Below are 23179 nucleotides of genomic sequence, written 5' to 3' on the forward strand. Positions count from 1 at the left end.
CTTCAGAGCTCAGACCTCTTCATGGGCTTTGATTCAATCAAGGGCAACCAAGGGAACCCATACTTGTCAGTTCTCCATATACTATAGCTGCTGTAATGAAAGCCAAGGCAGCACAAGGAGCTGAGTGAACAAAATCTTATTTTGTTGAATTTAGCTGCACCATTGAGCTTGCACTTCAGTACACACCAGAAAGATGTTACTAATTTGATTACTGCTCATCATAAAACTCAGATCCACAGAAGGAAGGTAATGGGTTTCAGCAGGGCTGTCAACAACACAAAGTAGATATTGATAGGCAATAAAAGCAAATCATGCTGAAGTTTGGAGCCCATCGATGGCAATGAGTGTCACTGCCTTAGTGCCTCAGTGATTTGTCATCACCCTCCAACATTCAACAGCCGATTCTGGTGTCTTAGATTACACTGGTCCAAGACAATTTCATTTTACAGAAAACTACTTATTCAGCAGCAAAAAATAAATACCACTTACAAAGATCAGCATAGTGTTCAACAGATTAATGTTAAAATTGATAAATGAGGGGGGTAAAGAGGACCCACAGTAGATTGTTTATTTATTTAAAATAGCAGGAAGGATAACTTAAATAGTATCATTCTGAGTCAGGGTAAAATCAAACCATCGTTGCTTGACATCTTGACAGGACAGCAATTCCTGAGAAGACACTTCACTTGCAGGCAACGTACATTTCTACCTAGGGAAAAAGAAATTGATAGGATGTACAAAGTAAAGACCAAAATTCAGGAAGCATTTGGCACATCAGGCAACAACTATTGCAAAGAAACACAGATAATATGTTGTTGGTCAAAGCCTTTGTCAGAACTCATAGGAAGTCATGTGAATAACTCCAGTAAGAGCCAGACTGATTATAGTAAGACTAAAGGGAGAAGTGATAGGGAAATAAGATGAGGAAAAATAATGTTTGGAACAGTAAGGTTGATTTGGAGAAAGTATGGGAAAAACAAACTATTTTTAAAGTAAGCAAACTACCTCATGCTGGATGGGTGCATCTGATGGAGCTGGAGTGGAGAATTGTGGGATTCTCCCCCCCCCCGCCAAACTTTTTAACTCTTCAGATACAGATACAAATGAGACAATACAGATTAAATGTTCAAAACGCACATAAGTTTTATAACTTAGATATTTCTGCCCACAAATCCTGGATGGTATTGTTTTTAAAAAATGTAGCATATTGGAATTAATAAACATTCATAAACTGCCCAGACCACAGGTGAATGAAGATGTGGATTCTACCTTCAATGTGACCCAACACAAGACCACAAGACGTAGTAGAATCAGACCATTCAGCCCATCAACTCTGCTCCACCATTTCCCCCTCAACCCCATTCTCCTGCCAACTCCCTCTAACCTTTCATGCCCAGGCTAATCAAGAACTTATCAACCTCTTTAAATATACCCAATGACTTGGCCTCCACAGCCACCTGTGGCAATGAATTTCACACAACCATAGCCTCTGGCTAGAAATTCCTCATCTAAATGGACATCCTTCTATATTGAGGGTGAGCCCGCTGATTCTAGACTCCCTCACCGTAGGAAACATCTCTCCACATCCACTATCTAGGCCTTTCAAAATTCTATAGGTTTCAATGAGATCCATCATTCTTCTTATTTCCTCAAATTCCAACAGATTTATCAGTGAAGATTTTCCCTTAAGGAAACCATGCTGACTTTGGCCTGTTTTATCATGTGACTCCAAGTACCCTGAAATCACGTCCTTAACACTAGACTCCAAACCACTGAAGTCGGGCCAACTGGCCTCTAATTTCTTTTCTTCTGCCTCCCTCAATTCTTGAAGAGTGGAGTGAAATTTGAAATTTTCCAGTTCTATGGAACTATGCCAGAATCTATTCTTGAAAGATCATTGTTAATGCCTCCACAATCTCTGCAACTACCTGTTTCAGAACTCTGGGGCGTAGTCCATTTGGTTCAGCTGACTTATCAATGTTCAGAATTTTCAGTTTCCCAAGCACCTTCTTCCTTGTAATAACTGCACTCACTTCTGCCCTGATATTCTTGAACTTCTGGCATCTGCTAGTGTCATCCATAGTGAAGACTGATGCAAAATTCTTTTAGTTTGTCTACAATTTCTACCTCTCCAGCTTCATTTTCCAGTAGTCCAATATTTATTCTCAGCCCTTTTACTCTTTATATATCTGGAAAATATGTTAGCATTTTCTTTGATATTATTAGCTAGCTTATCTTCACATTTCATTTTCTTACCCATGGCTTTTATTTTGGTTGCCTTCTGCTGGCTTTAGATTCCCAAACCTCTAACTTCTGAGTAATTTTTGCTCTATTTTAGGCCTCCTCTTTTGCTTTTGTGTTGGCTTTGACTTCCCTTGTCAGCCACAGTAACTTCATCCTGCCTTTAGAATACCACTACTTGTTTGGGATGTATCTATACTGTGCCATCCAAAATGCTCTCAGAAACTCCAGCCACTGCTGCTCTGCTGTCATCCCTGCAAGTGGCCTCTTCTAATCAACTTTGGCCTCTCTCTCTCTTTCCTGCCCTTGTAATTTCCTTTACTCCACTGTAATATTGATACATCTGACTTTTACATCCCTCCCAAATTGCAGGGTGAATTCTATCATTATGATCACTGCCTCCTAAGGGTTCCTTTCCTTTAATCAAATTTGGTTTATTACATAACATGCACTTCAGAATAACTGATCCCCTAGTGGGAGCTGCAAGCTGTTCTAAAAAGCCATCTCATAGGTATTCTACAAATTCTCCCTCTTGGGATCCAACACCAACCTGATTTTCCCCAATCTACCTGCATATTGAATCCCACCCGACTCCCCAAATGACTACCATAACATTATCTTTTTGACATGCCTTTTCTAACTCCTGTTGTAATTTGTAGCCCACATCCTGGCTACTGTTTGAAGACATGTATACAACCCCCACCAGGGTCTTTTTACCCTTGCAGTTTCTTGGCTCTACCCACAAGGATTCTACATCTTCCAAACCTACATCATCTTCTAATGATTTGATTTCGTATTTTACCAACAGAGCCACTCCACCCCCTCTGCCTACCTGCCTGTCCTTTTGATATCCTTGGATGTTAAGCTCCCAACTGTGATCTGCTTTCAGCCACAACTTAATGATGTGCAAAACATCAAACTTATCAATCTTTAACTGTACAAGATCATCTACACTATTCTGGATATTGTGTGCATTGAAACACAACACTTTCAATCATGTATCCATCACTCCTTTCGATTTTGTTCCCCTTTTACACTGCAGCTCATCCCACTGACTGAAATTTTGCCCTATTAACTGCCTGTCCTTCCTGACATGTTCACTACCACTGCCTCTGCTTGTAAACCCAGCCCTATTCTCCAGTTACCATCTCCGGGGCCAAATTAGTTTAAAACCCTCTCCAACACTGCTTGAAACTCTGCCCCCTACAGTCACGCATTCATCTGCCAAATCATCATATTTTTACCCTCACTGTTAATGATATTACTACCCTAGAGATCCTGCTTTTCAGCTTTCCACCTAGCTCTCCAAAATCTCTCAAGACTATCTCACCTTTCCTACCCATGACATTCATGCCAATATATACCAAGACTTCTAGCTGTTCCCTCTCCCCCTTTAGAATGTCGTGGGCTCGATCCAAGACATTCCTTACCCTGGCACCCGGCAGGCAATTTATTATCTGGGTGACACAATCTCACGCCTACTCCTCAAACAATGGAATCCCCTTTCACTACTGCCGTCCTCCTCTAAACCACCCCCCCACCTCCCCCACTTCCATTCTGAGCCATAGCACCTGGCTCAGTGTCAGAGACCGTCTCCCTCACAGATATCCAGAATGGTATACTTGTTATTTAGGGAGTGGCCAGAGGAGTACTCTGTACTGGCTGCCCACTTCCCTTCCATCTCCTGACAGTGCATCTGTGGTTATCCAGGGGACCAGAGGTCACTCAGAATTCCCACATCTCACACAAAGAACATAACTGAATCATTCTCAGTGTTCTAAGTATACATTAACAGATGACAAAAGACAGAAGAGACTTACCAGATCCCACAAAAGCTCCTTCATTAAATCTCGCACTTTAGGACCTGCGGGAGGCCTCCACCATCAACTAGACCACACTGCCAAAAAAAAAATCAGCAATCAGGTCTTCAGTTGTCTCTGAACATAAGAAAATAAGAGTAGCTTTAAGCCTGCCTATTCATAAAGATAAGCGCTGATTCAAGCTGACTTCCATTCCTCTCCTGTGACAGCTTGTCATACCCTCAATTCAAATATTTATCTATCGCCACCTTCAACTGATCAAATTATCCAGTAACTGGATTTCATCCTGAATATCGTTGCTGTATGGAAACTGCATTTTTCTTGTTCCTTGTGACTATAGGTCTGGAAACCTCCGCACTGAAGGATCCACTGACAAAGCCCATTGATCCAGCCCCTTCTCACATCACAGCCTCTGTCTGAAAGAAATAGCTTACCTATGCATTAGTCTCACTATATGCACAGTGAACTCAGGGGTACAAAGTGCATGGTTAAATCACCATGAAAAGAGCTGCCCAAGATTAGTGATCATACTCATCAGAAAATTAGTGTTTAGATCTTCACAGATATTAAGGGCATGTACACACAATAAAACAGAATGCATCAGAGCGTTTACTTTGAGCCTCACCAAAATCAGCAAAAAAGTATGTCATCACTTGCATCCTGTTATTCATTACTAGCAATTCTGCCCATGGTAATCATCTCAAACATAATAGCCAGCTAGCTAATATACACTTCCTTCTGGTGATAAGTCTCAACACAATACCTCATGAAAATCATTGCCAATGGTTAAAATTAACAAAATTTTATTGTAGGACTCCAAAATCATTTTGCATGACATCAACCTGTAGTTTTAGAAAACTAAAACACTCATGTATTACAGCCAGCCTGAGGTGTACAGTGAGATCCAACTGCCAGGAACACAAAACTGCAGAAATAAGGGTGTGACACAGCACAAAAGATGTCATGGTCATCCACTGCAACCAAAGCCTGTCTGTGACATCTGCTTGACTTCTGAGGGCGAGAGAAAGCTCTCCCGGACAGACATGACATACAAACACCACCACTGGTAAGTAGATCCACTGAACAGATAGCTGCAGGATCAACTGTTGCTTAATTGAGTTTTGAGCTTTAAGGTTTTGTAGAAGATCCTGAGGGGCAGGATTTATGAACATTCGGAGAGGCATAATATGATTAGAAATAGTCAGCTTGGCTTTGTCAAAGGCAGGTCATGCCTTACGAGCCTGATTGAATATTTTTTTTCAGGATGTGACTAAACACATTGATGAAGGTAGAGAAGAAAATGTGGTGTATATGGATTTCAGCAAGGCATTTGATAAGATACCCCATGCAAGGATTATTGAGAAAGTAAGGAGGCATGGGATCCAAGGGGACCTTGCTTTGTGGATCCAGAATTGGCTTGCCCACAGAAGGCAATGAGTGGTTGTAGACAGGTGACCAGTGGCGTGCCTCAGGGATCTGTTCTGGGACCCCTTCTCTTCGTGATTTTTATTAATGACCTGGATGAAGAAGTGGAGGGATGTCAAGAGGTTACAGCGGGACATCGATAAGATGCAAATCCATGCTGAGAAATGGCAGGTGGGAGTTCAACCCAGAAAGTGTGAGGTGGTTCATTTTGGTAGGTCAAATATGATGGAAGAATATAATATTAATGGTAAGACTCTTTGCAGTGTGGAGGATCAGAGGGATCTTTGGGTCTGAGTCCATAGGACACTCAGCTGCTGCGCAGGTTGACTGTGTGCTTAAGAAGGCATACGGAGCACGTTGGCCTTCATCAATCGTGGAATTGAGCTTAGGAGCTGAGAGGTAACATTACAGCTTTATAGGACCCTGGTCAGACCCCACTCGGAGTATTGTGCTTATTTCTGGCCATCTCACTACAGGAAGGATGTGCAAACCATAGAAAGGGCACAGAGGAGGTTTATAAGGATGTTGCCTGGATTGAGGAGCATGCCTTATGGGAATAGGTTGAGTGAACTCAGCCTCTTTTTCTTGGAGCAACAGAGGATGAGAGGTGATCTGATAGAGGTGTACAAGATGATGAGAGGCATTGATCATGTGGATAGTCAGAGGCTTTTTCCCAGGGCTGAAATGGCTAGCATGAAAGGGCACAGTTTTTAGGTGCTTGGAAGTAGGTACAAAGGAGATGTCAGGGTTAAGTTGTTGTTATTTGTTTGCTTTTTCTTTTTTACACACACACACACACACACACAGAATGGACCGCCGGTGATGGTGGTGGAGGTGGATACGATAGTCTTTTAAGAGACTCATGGATAGGTACACGGAGCTTAGGAAAATAGAGAGCTATGGGTAACCCTAGGTAATTCCTAAAATAATTACATGTTCGGCACAGCATCTTGGGCCGAAGGGCCTGTATTGTGTTGTAGGTTTTCTATGTTTCTATGAAATGGCTGATCAAGCTCACTTTCAAGTTTGCAGGTATTGGAGAATTGAATGGGAGTTAAATCAATCAGGATTCATAGCAAGCCTCTCACAATCACCACCTATAGACCAGTACACGCTTTCTGTTCCATTGTGAGATAATGGGGAATGTCAAGGTCTGCACGTATTACCCATACCAGAGTGACCTGGAATTAATGGCACTTGTGTCAGCTCAACCTCAACCATCCGTGTGTTGAATGTGCCAGTCTAGAACAATAATGTTGGTGCCTCAGAAAATAAACTGAATTCTTTTGCGTCACAGCAAAAGATATCAATCTCCTCCCAGACTCTCTGCTTATGCTACAAGAAATAGCTCTCCCTTTTTGGTCATTAAACAAACACCTGTCTTAAAAACTTGGTATGCCAAAACTCCACCATGGAGGAAAGCCATTTTAAAACAAAATAACACTAAATTAAGCACTCACGTACATATTGAAAAGGTGAGAGGTTTAAAGCCTTTGACCTGTCAACAAAAGAACAATTATTAGTGACAATAGTAGCAACTTATCATATACTGCATGCATATCTATCAGAGCCAAGACAAACATGATATGCCAAAATCACCGCCATGTAATCAGATTCCAAACCATAAACAGGATGCATCAGAGTTTTTACTTTGAAGATCACCTGCCTTGAAGACAATTGACATCACATTTCCCAATACTCATCATTTGCATCACTCCGCTCAAATTTACAGCAAAGCGTACATAGATTTTGGAACAGTACAGCACAGTACATGGCCCTAGCTCACCAGGTTGTGCCGACTCTTTAACCTACTCTATCAATCTAACCCTTCCCTTTGTCACAGCCATTTTTCCATCACCCATGTGCCTATCTAAGAGTTTTTTTAAAAAAGGCCTCTTATGTATGTAATAGTGCTTTACTTTCTAAAAAAATATTTTGCTTCCAGATTTATTGGTGCACTTTAAATGCAAAGTTATAGAACATAGGACATTACAGCAAGTACAGGCCTTTGGTCCACAATGTTGTGCCAACCTTTTAACTTACTCCAAGATCAATCTAACCCTTCCCTCCTACAAGGCCCCCCATTTTCCTATCATCCACGTGTCTAAGTTTCTTATATGCCCCTAATGTAGATTAGATTAGATTCCATTCGATTCAACTTTATTGTCATTGTGCCGAGGACAGATACAAAGCCAATGAAATGCAGTTAGCATCTGACCGGAAATGCAAAGAATAGTGTTATTTACAAAATAACTGCGAATAAAAAGTAAGTGCTACAGCACACAAATATAGAAGTAATCAGACAGTACAATATGGATGCAATACTGCTTAGCGCTGTGATGTGAGGTTCAGCAGTGTCACAGCCTCAGGGAAGAATCTCTTCTTGTGCCTGCCGGTGCGGGAGCGGAGGCTCCTGTAGCACCTAGCGGATGGGAGGAGAGTAAAAAGTCCATGGTTAGGGTGAGATGCATCCTTGATAATGCTTTTCACCCTGCCCAGGCAGCATTTATAGTAGATGTTCTCAATGGTTTGCAATTGGGTGCCGATAATCCACTGGGCAGTTTTCACCACACGCTGGAGTGCTTTGCGGTCCGATACCGGACAACTGCCATACCACTGTATTTGCCTCGACCACCATTTCACCTCTGACATCCCTCCTCTACTTTCCTGCAATCACCTTCAAGTTATGTCCCCATGTATTAGTCATTTCTGACTAGGGAAAAGGTCTGTCTATCCACTCCAATCTATGCCTTTTTATCATTTTGTACACTTCTGATCCTTCACTCCAAAAGAGAAGAGCCCTAGCTCTCTCAACCTCTTTTATTCCTAAGACAGGTTCAGACAGCATCCTGGTAAAATCTCCTCTGCACCCTCTCTAAAACTTCCACATCCTTTGTATAATGAGACGACCAGAACTGAGCAATATTCCAAGTGCAGTTTAACCAGATTATACAGCAGCAAAATTATCTCATGGGACTGGAACGCAAGCCCCCAACTAATGAAAACCAACACATCATACGCCTTGTTAACAACCCTATCACCTTCACATCAACTGAGGGATGTGGACCCCGAAGATCCTTCTGTTCCTCTATACTGTCAGGAATCCTAACATTAACCCTGTATTCTGCCTTAAAACTCAACCTTCCAAAATGGATCACTTCACTTTTTACTGGGTTGAACCCCATCTGTCACTTCTCAGGCCAACTCTGAATCTTGTTGCTATCCTGCTGCAACCTACCACGACTCTCCACACTATCCACAACAACGTTCATGTCATCTGCAGAATTACTAACACACCCTCCCACATCGTCGTCCAAGGCAATTATGAAAATCACAGGGGCCCCAAAAGAGAGAGATACTACAGGGGCCTGAGGGGCACATTTTTCACTCTGAGGGTGGAGGATAAATGGAATGAGCTGCTAAAACTAGCAGTGGTGCATACAATCTAAAAATCAGTACATGGATAGGAAAGATTTAGGGGATTATGAGCCAAAGGTAGACAACTCAGTCAACATGGATGGATTGGGCTAAAGGACCTGTTTCCGTGCTACTTATCTTTATGATTCTATGATACTTGAGACAGAAGTATAAAAAAATTGAAGTATAGATAGGGTAGATAATCAGTCCTTCTTTCAGGGTGGAAATGTCAAAAAGTTTTTTCACCAACACTATTAATCGGAATGATTATTAGGTTTATTATCACTGACATGTCATGAAATACATTGTTTTGCAGTACAATGTAAATAAATAGGAAGTTACTATAAAAATCCCTACATCTCAACCTAGTTCCATTTAGCAGTTATGGCTCTGTAACCCCTGGCATCAGTTAAAAAGGCTTCTCAAAATCAGCAACAAGATTTCCAGCTGACCCATGAGAAATAAAGTATGCAGAGATGTGCAACCTAATCGTAATGATTCTTCCTCACACCTAATATTCTCTTAAAAACAAATTGCACGAAATACAGTCTCAGTATCCTGAAGGCTCTCACTACAAAAAAAACCTACCGTTTTTGAAGTCACTTCCTTGGTCTTCTACAAGCCATCCCTCCAAGCAAATGCAAAAACCTTGTCCAAACTTCAGAATTCATGAGTGTCTGGAACATACAAAGAGCCCATAATCAACATATACTGATGGACTTCATTTCACACGACAGGCCTTAATAACAATAAATAATTAAAAACCAGTCACACCTGAGTTTGGACAGTTATTTTTAAACATTCATTGAACTTTGCATATATAGAATAAACTAACCATTATGTGGAAAATAAACTTTTTAAGCACAGCTTGCCCCCCAGAGTAATAGAATATAAAGAAAAACTATGCTTCACTGATGTTTCTATGTCTATCACAAATGACCCCAGTTGTGACAACAGAAATATGCAAGCTGATAATTTGGCTATAACTCTAAAAGCAATATAATAAAAAATCTAAGTAGTGCAGAAAATATTCAATGAATAATTATTGTGCACAGAAAACAAGTTGCACCCGATAGTATAAAGCCCCATTTGTTTTATCAAAAACAAAACACATGTTGATCTGTAGGACACATCAGAGCGTTTACTTTGAGCCTCACGGTAGAATCTGCAAACAAAAATCATCATTTGTGTCCTTTCCCCTCCTCACAAGGGGGCCACCCCACAAGATTAAGAGCTCATGATAAAGTATTGATGACAAATGCATTCAGTCTGTCTTGTGAAGATGTCCTTCTACTAACCACAACAGAAATCATTACCAAATGCAGAAGGCTGACTTGCAATTTACAGCTAACTGCAAAACTTCCACAATATTTAGACTTAAAAAAAACCACACAAATCTGTTTTATGCCTCCTCCTGGTTGGTGAGTAAACTGAGCAACCCAGGCTCAGCAGTTTTATTAAAAATTGGCATTTGTTCCTCATTTCAAGGACTAAATAAATTAGTCAGAGCTCTACACTGATTTCCATTGTGCAGTACAGTATGTTTCTTCCTTAATAAGACGCAATCCTGCAAAAACTCACCATTTATAACAACTGGTTGGAGCAAAAATCTTAATCCTTTAATGAGATCTGAAAAACAAAAATCAAAGATTAAAAGACAATGCTGCAGAATTTAAAAAATGGGGGGAAAAGCAAAAAAGGGAAGTTCTATGGTGGGTTGGAAGTCAGGTAAATTAAATATTAATTTAAAGGTATGGTCAGAAGCCAAGAAATTGACAAGTGCAAAAACAACAGACCAGTCACCAGATGTAGATGGGAAACAAGCATCACAATATGGTGCTGGAGTGAGAGTGGAGCAGTCAGGAGTGCTGGCAACTAAAGAGGGGAAACCTGAGTTGAAGAAAAATGCCAAACCTGATGCATATCAGAGCTGCTGACTCACACTTCCAGTAACCCAGGCTTAAACCTGACCTCTCATTCCATCTATGGTATGTATTCTCCCAGGTGCTCTGGTTTATTGCCACATCCCAAGATAGTTTGTTAGATTAATTGGCCCACTGTAAATTTATCCTTGGCAAGTGCCAGGAGAATCAGGACGGAATCAATGGGTACAAAAAAAAAGAGAACATATTACAGCGAAGCAAGTCGGAATAGACTCCAAGCAGTATGGGCCTTTCTACTTTGACAGTAAAAATGACAAAAGTGACATTATAAGAGCTAACAAGACAAAGGCATAAAAACTGGAAGCATAAAATGAGTACAGCGATGGGAAGTGGAGAGTACATGGTCAATGCTGCTCACTTGTCCATAACAGAGATAAAAATAAACAAGAGTTCAAGATGGAGCACATGATGAAACCAGAATTATATACAGATGCAAGCTCAAAGCAAAGAACGGGAAGGTGCTTCCACTGTTATTAATTGACTGGACAAAGACAGTGTATGGGACAAGGAAATAATGTTCCATAAGCCCAACAATAATAGGCATTCCTGAACCCAAAAGGCTTCCATAGCATTTAGAGAAAGTGAGTGGAGTTAAAGCAAACACCGTTCAATGTACAGTAAATACATAACAGTCAGAAGACAGTAGTGGTGGAGGGATAGTGGCTAAAACTCTAGCGGAGAATAGAAGGGATCTTGGACTCTCCTTGGATTAAAGTATTAACAGTGGGGCCAGGACACTGTCTTCAACTAACCGGCCTCCACTACCAGTGGATCATCGTTCAAATTTTCATTTATTTTCAAAGTAATGCCACCATCAAAATACCTCTTTCTTCTTTTGCTATATGAAGGGATCACTTCCCCGGGTGCTGTTTCATTTACCTTCCAAATTTCATTCTCATGACCTCTTTGTAACCAACTGCAAGAGATGCAATGTTTGTCCCTTTACACTACTCCCAAGCACTTAACCAGGAAAAACTATATTGCTTTTATTTTAGAAAACTGCTGTTCACAATGCAGTTTCCAATTAACAGTCCCTCAGTGCAAAGTTGATGGGTCTTATAAAAGTAACCATGGTGGATGTGTTCCCACCATGCTGACATAAAAGAATTCTGGCGTAACTGAGTGCTTGTGCCATAGTAAAACACTCAATAGCTTACACAAGCTATGATTTCAATAGTTTGAAGTATTCAGAGCAGGACCTGGTGCTCATTGAGCTAACTCATTGTCCTGAGACAGCCTGCATTTAATCAGAGCATTTTCTTTCGAAAAATACATCTCAGGATGCTCTGAACACATAATCAATGATGTAGCCTGGGGTCATTGGGTGTTACCCAGGCGACCCAGCCGTGGTTGATCAAGCCACAACTTGTGCTCAGGTAGCATGTGCTGCAGATCCCCATGGACTTGCTTCATCCAGGGCCACCTTGAGTCCTTCTCTGCTGGCTCAATGATATTGCAAATGGCTCTCTGCCTCCTTGTACCAGAGATGCCCAATGTGCTGCAGACTCTGAAGAGACTGTCGAGCGAAGCTCCAGCAGTATAAAACACCACAGTTAAAGTAGTGGTGCTTCTTTTAACAACTTCCCATTCTTTGAGCCCAAAGTCTATTATAATCTATCTAGTCAAATGAGAAAGAAATTAAATTGATTTGCATCCAGGAGGCACAGAAAGGGGATAATCCAAGAGCCCCAAACTGTATTTTATGAAAATGAATCAAATGTGGGTCGTGAGCATCACTATGGCCAGATATTTAGCAAAACAAATTTCTAGGCTTCGAAAGGAATCTTTTAAAATATTGTTAATGAAGTAATCTGAAACTGATTTTGAACATAATCCCAAATTAATTTCAGGAATTCTATTTGGAACCTCGATGAGCAAAGGAACAAGGAGAAAGCCATGCATCGGCTTATATAGGCCCACTGCCTTTAGTTATTGTGAGCACGTGGTAGAATGGGCTCCAGGATAGACCAGAGCATTTACTTTGAGCCCTTGGCTGAAATCAGAAAAATACTAAATGATCACCTGCATCCTGCTGTTGTATACTAACATTGCTGGCTTTGATACTTATCCCAAACATATTAGCCAAACAACTAAACAGAATGCAAAAACCTGCCCTTGGACAGCAGGCATGGCCTGCAGATATGATCGTGGCTAATCTGCCTTGAGCCTCATCTCTGTTGCATTAGTTCCCCATGGCACTTACTTCCCTGACCTTTCAAAAAAAATGTTTCCAATTGCTTTTTAAATATTCCCAATGATATTGCCTCCATAGTCCTCCCAAATAAAAAACTCCAGAGATTCATTACCTGCAAAAAGCTCCTACACCTCGGTTTTAAATGACCACTGCCAAATCTTGTAACTGGTTTCTCTGCCAGTGACACACCCTGAGACAGGTTATTAAAAGATTTCTGATGAAACAGTCACAGGCTGAGAGGGTGATGAAGACAACTTTTGACGTGCAGGCTCTCACCAGAGAATTGAGTCCTGAATATGGAAAATGGGATGTTGCAGTTGTACAAGACATTTGGTCACCGCGCTACAGAAACAATGCCATTAAACTGGAAAGACTGAAGATTTACAAAGATGATGTCAGGACTTGAGGAATGGGTAGTGCAACAATTTGAGATGCCGGCCAAGCTAAGACTTTATTTTGTGAAGCGAAGTAGACTGAGAGGTGATCTTATACGAGGTATATAAGCCAAGAATGGCAAGGTTTATCAGCAGCTCAAGGGGCAAACTTTTCAAACAGAAGGTGAGAGGTAGAGGGAATGAGCTGCTAGAGCAAGTGGCTATGGAAGGTAAAACAACACTTCAAAGGCATTTGGACAGGTATACATTTAGGAAAGATTTGAGGGATAATTGCCAAATGCAGGTAAACAGGACTAGCTCAGATGGACATCTTGAATAGCGTGGCCCAGAATGCCAAAGAGCCTGATTCTGCACTGTATGTCTAATGCCATATGCCATAAACTGATGACATCTTGCACTGGCAGAGGAACAGAAATTCATTCAGGTCTGTTCTGCTCCTGTTCCTACAGCCAAGTTTATAAGGAGTAACTTCAAAGCAACGATCCCCACTCTCAAATATTCAGACAGGTTTTACTTCTCAGCAATGGCACAGCCTTCCAGAGTGGGTAAAATAGATTAGCCAAAACTCCTATAATCACTCCTGCTGCAAAGTACATACAGGATTATCAGTTTCACTAAAGAATGTGTAAATCCTCATCATTTGTCCTCATTCAACTGTGATGAGAAATCATCTTGTGATGCTTTGAGATGAAAATGAAGATTCTAGAAATCTGGTACAGTATAATAAAATTCTGGAAAACACAGCAGAAAGTAACTGTGGAAAGAGAAAAAGTATTTCAGATTGAAGGTTCTCTTGGTAAAGTTAGAATGTTTAACGATAAAAAGGCGGGGCATTGAATTGAGGAAAAAGCAGGATATTCAGCCTCAAACTATCATGCAACTCAATCAATATCAACCCTTAAATTTAAATAAATTTAAACTTACACCTGGGTGCAATTAAATGCCTATATGCATAAAGTACCCAAAGTAAACTGCAATAATTGATTGATAGATTCTTAACTGGTCAGGGCATGAAGGGATTTGGGGTGAAGGCAGAAGATTCGGGTTGAGAGAAAAATTGTATCAGCAATGATGAAATGGCAGAGCAGACAGGATGGCCTAATTCTGCTCCTATCTTATGGTCTATTAGGTAGGATCAAACAGCAAAAAGCTGCAAGGATTGAACAGTATAGTCTCACATCAACTCTGCATCGCTCAACATCCCAAAATCTATCTTTACATTGAATATATCAGTATATTAAAGCCTATTGAACACAAAGCTTTTCAGTACCTGAGACTGGGGTTCAATTCCCACCATTCCTGTAAGTTTGTACATTCTCCGGGGTTTCCTCACACAATCCAAATGCGTACGGATTGATCATAAGACCATAAGACAAAGGAGCAGAAGTCGGCCATTCGGCCCATCGAGTCTGCTCCGCCATTTTATCATGAGCTGATCCATTCTCCCATTTAGTCCCACTCCTCCGCCTTCTCACCATAACCTTTGATGCCCTGACCACTCAGCTGCCTATCAATCTCTGCCTTAAATACACCCAATGGCGGCCTCCACTGCCGCCCATGGCAACAAATTCCATAGATTCACCACCCTCTGACTAAAAATATTTCTTCGCATTTCTGTTCTGAATGGGTGCCCTTCAATCCTTAAGTCATGCCCTCTCGTACTAGACTCCCCCATCATGGGAAACAACTTTGCCACATCCACTCTGTCCATGCCTTTCAACATTCGAAATGTTTCTATGAGGTCCCCCCTCATTCTTCTAAACTCCAAGGAATACAGTCCAAGAGCGGACAAACGTTCCTCATGTTAACCCTCTCATTCCCGGAATCATTCTAGTGAATCTTCTCTGTACCCTCTCCAACATCAGCACATCCTTTCTTAAATAAGGAGATCAAAACTGCCCACAGTACTCCAAGTGAGGTCTTACCAGCGCCTTATAGAGCCTCAACATCACATCCATGCTCCTCTACGCTATTCCTCTAGAAATGAATGCCAACATTGCATTGATAGGTTAATTGCTCATTGTAAATCGTCCTGTGACTAGTCTGGAGTTAAAACGAGGGTTGCTGGGCGGCGTGGCTCAAAGTGCCTATTCCGCACGGCATCTAAATAAATAAATCAATTAACTACTCACTCGGTCAGTCATAGAAACAGGCTCAGTCTGCACAGTCTGCTCTGGATGATGGGGTCCTTAATGATGGAGGAAACCAGTGGATACCCAACAATCACAGGGAATACATACACATTCTCGAGATAGCTAGCACTGGAAGGAAGGATTGACCCTGGCTTGATGGAGCTGTGAGACAGCAGCGCCAGTCCACGGTGAACATGAATGTGTTCTCCGATTTTACACAGTCGGGGAAACTCATCGGTCCCGACGCATAATTACCGTCCCCTCTTCTTACCTTTCGGCGGTCCACGGCGGCCTCTTGGTAATCACTGCAGCGCACCATAAATCGCAAACATCAGCAAACTCCCTAAACTTTCTTCATGTTTTGCAACCAATCATTGATTCGTTGGGACATGCGATTTCAAATTACTAAGCTATCTTTCAGCATATCAAATGCCAAGCTGGACCAAAACACCCACAATGGATTTTGCCCATTCTCAATTTTCCCCATTTTTGGGGAGTGGGGATTTCAAAAGTTCTGGGGCAACAAGGCTCCAGGAGAGAAATGAGGGCATCCCACCGTCTCTAGATCCGACTCCCTCTAAATTCTATACTCGCAGTCGGTTGGTGGCAGAATGGCAGCTACAACCCCAGGATAGCGAGAAGTGGGAACCCTGCCAATTGTGTGCCGTCTTTTGAGAAGGAAAACCTGCTCCATCTTAGGCGCATCGCAGCAGCCCCAGCGCCGCCCGCCGCCGCCATTTTGCGGCGAGGTCACCAAAGGCCGGAAGTTGCCCACGTGACCGTTCATGGCGCGATCGAGTTGCCCCGGCCTTGTCCCTGGTTCGCCTCCCGACTCCACGCTAGCAGCTACAACCTGCGACCGCTGCCCGTAACCACCCGTAAGTAGATTCCCGCCGTCCGTGCAGCAGCCAATTAGTGGCGGGAACCACAGTCCCACCCACCGACTTCCTTGATGGCCTTCTGACAGCAGCCACGTCATCCTCTTTTGTGCCGATGGCGTCTCAAGAAGGTGCTTTGTGGCGGTAATGCACTATTAAGCTGGATGCCAACCGCCGTAAAACAAGATACAGACAGAAGAAGGTGCTTTACCGTCACCTACTGTAATGGGGTATGAAAGGAGCCATTACACGTCTTAACCGCCCATGCCTCACGTTCCAGTATATTCTGCAAACTAAGCATCCAGGTTCTACCCAATAATTGCCTAAATAGCTTTTTACGTTTTAATGAATATTTGCTGCATACCATGATCACATGTTCCACTGTCTCTGGGACCTTAAAAGATCACACCGCCTATTCCCATGATTACCAACAAGAACCAAAATGGAGTGCGAACCTGCATGTCCATACCTCAGTCACTCCGACCACACATCTTCCCTCCTATTCCTTCTCAAAAGGTGCCTCCTACAGAGGATGGGGAGGAGATCTGGCCCCTGCACACATAGCACGCAGGCCCACTGGTGTGTGGACATGCCCTGCTGCTCGTCAAGTAGATCCCCAGCTATGGATAAATAGCCTCACTGCCTTGTGGGCAGCTTTGGGAGAGAAGAAGGCTACAGGAGTAAACCCAGACAAAAAATCCAGAGTGGAGTGGATCCCTTAAGGTGGCTGAGCATCGCTGAACATCATTGAACATCCTTCCGGCAGCTCCTGTGGCCAAGCTGGTGCCAAACGTATTGCTTCATGAGCTTTCCTTTGGACTACACTGGTGAGGCCGAGAGGGGGACCTCCATACCATAGAAACCATAGAAACTACAGCACAGAAACAGGCCTTTTGGCCCTTCTTGGCTGTGCCGAACCATTTTCTGCCTAGTCCCACTGACCTGCACACGGACCATATCCCTCCATACACCTCCCATCCATGTATCTGTCCAATTTATTCGTAAATTTTGAAAAAGAACCCGCATTTTCCACCTCGTCTGGCAGCTCATTCCACACTCCCACCACTCTCTGTGTGAAGAAGCCCCCCCTAATGTTCCCTTTAAACTTTCCCCCCCACCCTTAACCCATGTCCTCTGGTTTTTTTCTCCCCTTGCCTCAGTGGAAAAAGCCTGCTTGCATTCACTCTATCAATACCCATCATAATTTTATATACCTCTATCAAATCTCCCCTCATTCTTCCACCCAGGCTTGTGATGGTGATCATCATTGCCCATCGTCCTTCCAGACAGATGGATGCCAACCACCACCACCAATTTATTTATTTATTTTATAGTCATAGTCATACTTTACTGATCCCGGGGGAAATTGGTTTTTGTTACAGTTGCATCATAAGTAATAAATAGTAATAGAACCGTAAATAGTTAAATAGTAATATGTAAATTATGCCAGTAAATTATGAAATAAGTCCAGGACCAGCCTATTGGCTCAGGGTGTCTGACCCTCCAAGGGAGGAGTTGTAAAGTTTGATGGCCACAGGCAGGAATGACTTCCTATGACGCTCTGTGTTGCAGCTCGGTGGAATGAGTCTCTGGCTGAATGTACTCCTGTGCCCACCCTGTACATTATGTAGTGGATGGGAGACATTGACCAAGATGGCATGCAACTTAGACAGCTTCTTCTTTTCAGAGATATATATTTTCAGAGGTACATGGTATATTTATTGTGTATTGCATTGTATTACTGCCACAAAATTAACAAATTTCACAACATATGCCAGTGATATTAAACCTGATTCTGATTATCCATCCAAAACACTCATCAACTCGGCAAGTATATTCGCAACAACCCAGCAGGCAAGTCATTGTGCTCAACCCCTTGTCATTAAACATGCAAATCTATTTATACAAGTTTGAAATAATTAAGTTATTTTTAAAATTAAGTGCAGAAATTTAATTTTAAAAAGTAATCAGAGCCATAAATTAAATAAACTTCTTCAGAGGGTGGTGGAGTGCAGAATGAGCTGCCAGCACAAGTGGAGTCTGTGAGCGTGAATTCAACTTTTAAGAGGAGTTTGAATAGGTACATGGATGGCAGGGGTATGGAGGGATATGGTCTGGATGCAGATAGGTGGGACTAGGCAGCTTAAATAGTTTGGCGCAGACTAGATGGGCTGAAGGACATGTTTCTGTACTGTAGTTCTGTATGACTCTGACCTTGGAGGTAAGAAAGAGTAGCAAGAATGGGCCTATCATTGCCTCAAATTGGGTCATGGTTGGTGCAATCTTAATCTTAGGACATTTTCTTGAGCTCTCCCCATACCTCCAGACTTCAACTTGAATATATTCAGTGATAAGCCCTTCACAGTTCATCCTACTGAGTTCAGGCTGACCATCAATCACCCATGTAGAGTTATCTCTCTTCCCTTCTTGTATCCCTCTCCCCACTTTCCAACCTTTGGGATGTAGAAGGAAACTAGAGCACCCAGGGGAAACTTAATACAGTCACAAGGAGAATGTGCAAACTCCATACAGTCAGCACCTGAGATCAGGTTCTAAAGCTGTGAACACCTTTTTCCTCTTGAGCCATCCTCTCAGCATCATACTTACTGCTCCCCTAAAAACTTATGTTTCAATAAATTCATGTTTTATTGCTCTAAACTCAAATATATATAGATATATAGATCAATCTTTCTTCATGTCCATTGAACTCATTAATAAATCTTCTGAAGCTTCTAACACTGCCTCCAATAACTTCTCAAAGGTAGAGTCGAAAACTAGACTAATTATTAAATGTATAATGAGTTCATAGAACTATCAGGACCATGTTAGGTCTTAGCTGAACAATCCATTACCCGTCTCCTACAAATTATTTTCTTTTGCATTCCTACCAACTCCCCTTTCATTCTCTTGCCATCCTGAAACGTTAAGTAGTGGAGCTGAATTCACTAAACAATGGTCTGATGTGGGTGTCTTTACTGTCCAGCTGCTCCAGAGTGTAGAACCAGGGAGAAATTATCTGCCGTAGGCCTGTTTTGGCAGTAGGCAAACTGCAGTAAGTTGAGGTTGTGTGGAATGCTGGAATTGGTGCTGCCATGACCAGCCTCTTGAAGCATTTCATCAGTAGTCATCAAGCCACATTATCTTAGCACCAGGATGATCATGGTCTTCTTAAAGCAGGAGGGTACCACAGTCTGAAGCAGGCTGAGGTTAAAAAAAAATGTCTGCAAATGTGCCTGCCAGGTGATCTACAGAGGATCTAAGAGGCATGGCCTTGGACACCATCTGGCCCAAAGCTTTCTGTGGATTCATGCTCTATATGGCTGATCTTACTTCTGTGAAGGTGACAGTAGATTCAGCTGCAGTGTTGGAGGCGTGGCAGGTGTTAGGTAAAACTGGGAGGGGGTGGGCTAAAGTAAAAAGCTGAGAAGTTAACTGGTGAAATAGATAAAGAGCTGGAGGAGGGGAAATCTGATAGGAGAGGACAGAAGACCATGGAAGAAAAGGAAGGGGAGGAGCACCAGAGGGAGATGATGGGCAGGAAAGAAGTGATTACGAAACAGAACTGCCTCCTTTCCTTTCAGTGTGATGCAGTTGTAGCCGAGACATATTTGGTTAAACGTCACCCCACCTACAACTATCAAGTATATCGTAGAGCAGGAAGTAGATGTGTGTTCTTAGTTTTGAAGAAAACAATAAGGAACTTTTGACAAGCAGCTTGTAAGTCAGTAAAATTCTGATCATTTGTAAAGCTTTGCCTATTGATGTTTCATATAATTTAAAAATTAGCTCGTTTTTTTTTAGATTTTTGCTTAACATGTTATTAATTTCTTTGTAATTTGCCCAGTGTAAGACTTCATTCGTTTTATTTCTTAACTGTTTGGCTTGCTTTTGTGTGATTTAGCTGGTTTTAAACTGAAGCAGGAAAGGGTGATTGTTTCCTTCTGAAATTCCAGTTGTTTAAACATCTGCCCAAAGAGGGGTTTAAACTTGATTGATTGCAGAATGTAGGAAATGAACATTCCAAGTCTATGGCTTGTAACTGTGTATTGCTCTCAGTTTGCTGTAGTTTTCAAACAATTTGATGCTTTGAACTGCCAAATATAGTCACAAAGATACTATTGTGACTTTCAAGCAGCAATTTGGAAAGTGTTGAGAAGAGTCAATAAAGTTCATAGACAATTGCACAGTCAATCAAATATTTTTACCTTTACAGAAGCCGTCAGCATAAAAGGACCAATTTTGCATAGCTATCAACTCCTAGTACCTCCAAACTCTTTCTCTGTTATCCTCATGATATTTCTAAAGTATTTATCCATTTTTTAAAGCTGTGAGAGCTGCCGGTCATTCCACATAAAATACCACTAATTCTCAGATGCCTTGAGTTCTTTTATAAATAACTTTTATTTTTTGTCTAATAACAAACAAGAGAAAATTTCAGATGCTGGAAATCCAAGCCACATACGCAGAATGCTGGAGGAACTCAGCATGCCATGCAGCAACTATGGAAAAGAGTATAGTCAACGTTTTGGACTGAGACCCTTAAGCAGGGCTGGAGAAAAAAAAGTCGAGGAGTCAGAGTAAGAAAGTGGGGTGAGGGGAGGAAGAAACACAAGGTGATAGGTGAAACCGGGAGGGTGGAAGGGGTGAGGTAAAGAGCTGGCGGGTGGGGGGGGGGAGTGATTGGTGGAAATACAGGGCCGGAGAAGGGAGTATCTGATAGGAGAATTCAGAAGGCCATGGAAGAAAGAAAAGGGGGAGGAGCACTATGGGGAGGTGATAAGTAGGTAAGGTGATAACATGAGAAAGGGAAATGGGAATGGGGAATGGTGAGGGGGGTGTGTATACCAGAAGTTTGAGATGTTCATGCCATCAGTTTGGAGGCTACCCAGATGGTTCCCCCAACCTGAGAGGGGCCTCGTCACGACAGTCGAGGAGGCCATGGACTGACATGTTGGAATGGGACTGGGAAGTGGAATTAAAATGGGTGGCCATTGGGAGATCCTGCTTTTTCTGACAGATGGAGCGTAAGTGCTCAGCAAAACGGTCTCCCAACCTGTCGGCTCTCACCAATATACAGGAGGCCACACCGGGAGCACCAGATACAGTATATGACCTCAACAGCCTCACAGGTGAAGAGTCACCTCACCTGGAAGGACTGTTTGGGGCCCTGATGGTAGTGAGGGAGGAGGTGTAGGGGCAGGTGTAGCACTTGATCCGCTTGCGAGGAGAAGAGCCATGAGGGAGATCAATGGGGAGGGATGAATGGACAAGGGAGTCATGAAGGGAATGATCCCCATGGAAAGCAGAAAGTTTTGTCTGCTTACTAATTCATGAGATGTGGCTATTGCTAGCTTCGTGTTTATTTTTGTTTTACCTTTAATTCAGAGTCAAAGTCAAATTGATGTTCATTTATTTATCACACGTAAATCAAAACATGCCCCATTTGTGTTGTTACGTGTCCCGTGAAGAACCAGCAGAAATAGAGAACACCTTGGAGTCCAGTATTGCTATTAACTAATAATATTTATTCGTAACTACGCAATACAGAAATATAAATGTAGATAAATCAAACAGGTTAGCAATGATTTTTATATATATATGTGTGTGTGTAAGTATATCAGTAAGTGTGGAAATATATATGAAAAACAAAGCTGCTTCAAGTCTAGGGGTAAAAAGATACAGTCTTACGATGATGAATAAAGTTCAGTTCAGTTCAGTTCATGGTATTGAGTTGAGTAGTGATGGAGAGAGAGGGAGAGATTTGAGTCTTCAGTTGAGCTGACCCCGTCGATTTTCTTGTTGTCCTCCGAAATCCTTTAAAAGTCACCGTCTGTGACCACAACAAAGGGGACTGGTTTCCTGTGGTGGAGCTATCAACCCAGGCAAAGGGTGGACACATGGGCAACTCCCCACCGATCAATCCCTTTTCTCACTGTAAGAGCCAACTGATCGATCCGCCTGATCAATCCTCCAAAAACCCACTTTTTCTGCGGGCACAGCAAAGCTCATTCAGTGTCCAAAACATGTGCCTGAGGTCTATCATCTGACCTTCTATTTTATCTTCCCGTGCTGAACATCAACTGTCACTTAAATAACTCCTCCTTCCTCTCTCTGTGTAAGAAATGCACAAGCAGGCGAATATCCTTGAGAAGTATCAACACGCTGCCGGAAAATCATAACATTGAGTGTCTATCAAATAACGCCGCCTTCGGTCACCATAGCAACTTACGAGTTGCTCAGCACCGTCTCCAACTCAGCAGAAATCCGAAAGTTAGCCAGTTCTTTCTCGTGCCCTAAAATGACAGTCCAACAGTTAGTCTTCATCTCTCAAGCAGAATTCCTGTTGTTTGAGTCTTCATCTCTCTCTCTCTTTCTTTCATTCTCTCTTTTCAAAACAAGATATCGGTGGTAAATACCACCGTGCATGACCATGCATTTTTCACTTGTTTACATTTGATCTATATCCCTCTGAATCTTTTCCATCCATGTACCTGCCTAAGTGTCTTTTAGATCAGTGGTCCCCAAACTCCGGGCCGCGAAGCATGCAGGGGTGCAGCGGTAGCCGGAACGCACCCAGCACATCTTTATGAAAAAAGCCGAAATAAACAAGCTAATAATAATAATAATAATAATAATAAAATAAATAATAAATGACTCATGTAAAATTGGTAAATTGGTTATTCAAGTCAAGTCGTCACTTTTTATTGTCATTTCGACCATAACTGCTGGTACAG

General features: G+C 42.1%; 1 protein-coding gene and 1 long non-coding RNA gene across 5 annotated transcripts in view; one reads left to right on the plus strand and one right to left on the minus strand.

Annotated features, from left to right (window-relative positions):
- Positions 1-550: 550 nt before the first annotated feature.
- Positions 551-16461, minus strand: LOC140206145 (uncharacterized). 2 transcript variants are annotated; one of them, XR_011888070.1, is made up of 6 exons: positions 15839-16461; positions 10485-10532; positions 9492-9580; positions 6951-6984; positions 4062-4138; positions 551-705 (listed from the first exon to the last, which is right to left on the minus strand). It is a non-coding gene; the product is annotated as an uncharacterized lncRNA (long non-coding RNA). The 2 variants fall into 2 exon arrangements; XR_011888069.1 differs by having other exon boundaries at positions 551-709.
- The window catches only part of LOC140206144 (2-5A-dependent ribonuclease-like), a 61364-nt gene continuing 54522 nt past the window's right edge, over positions 16338-23179 (plus strand). The window contains exon 1 of one of the 3 annotated variants that reach the window (XM_072274371.1): positions 16338-16445. The gene's annotated coding sequence lies outside the window, so the exon portion shown is untranslated. Of the gene's footprint in view, positions 16446-20012; positions 20167-23179 lie in introns of those variants that run through there. The other 2 variants (XM_072274370.1, XM_072274369.1) reach the window with 2 other exon arrangements.

This window comes from Mobula birostris, chromosome 12, assembly GCF_030028105.1.
Source record: "Mobula birostris isolate sMobBir1 chromosome 12, sMobBir1.hap1, whole genome shotgun sequence".
NCBI classification, from domain to species: domain Eukaryota; kingdom Metazoa; phylum Chordata; class Chondrichthyes; order Myliobatiformes; family Myliobatidae; genus Mobula; species Mobula birostris.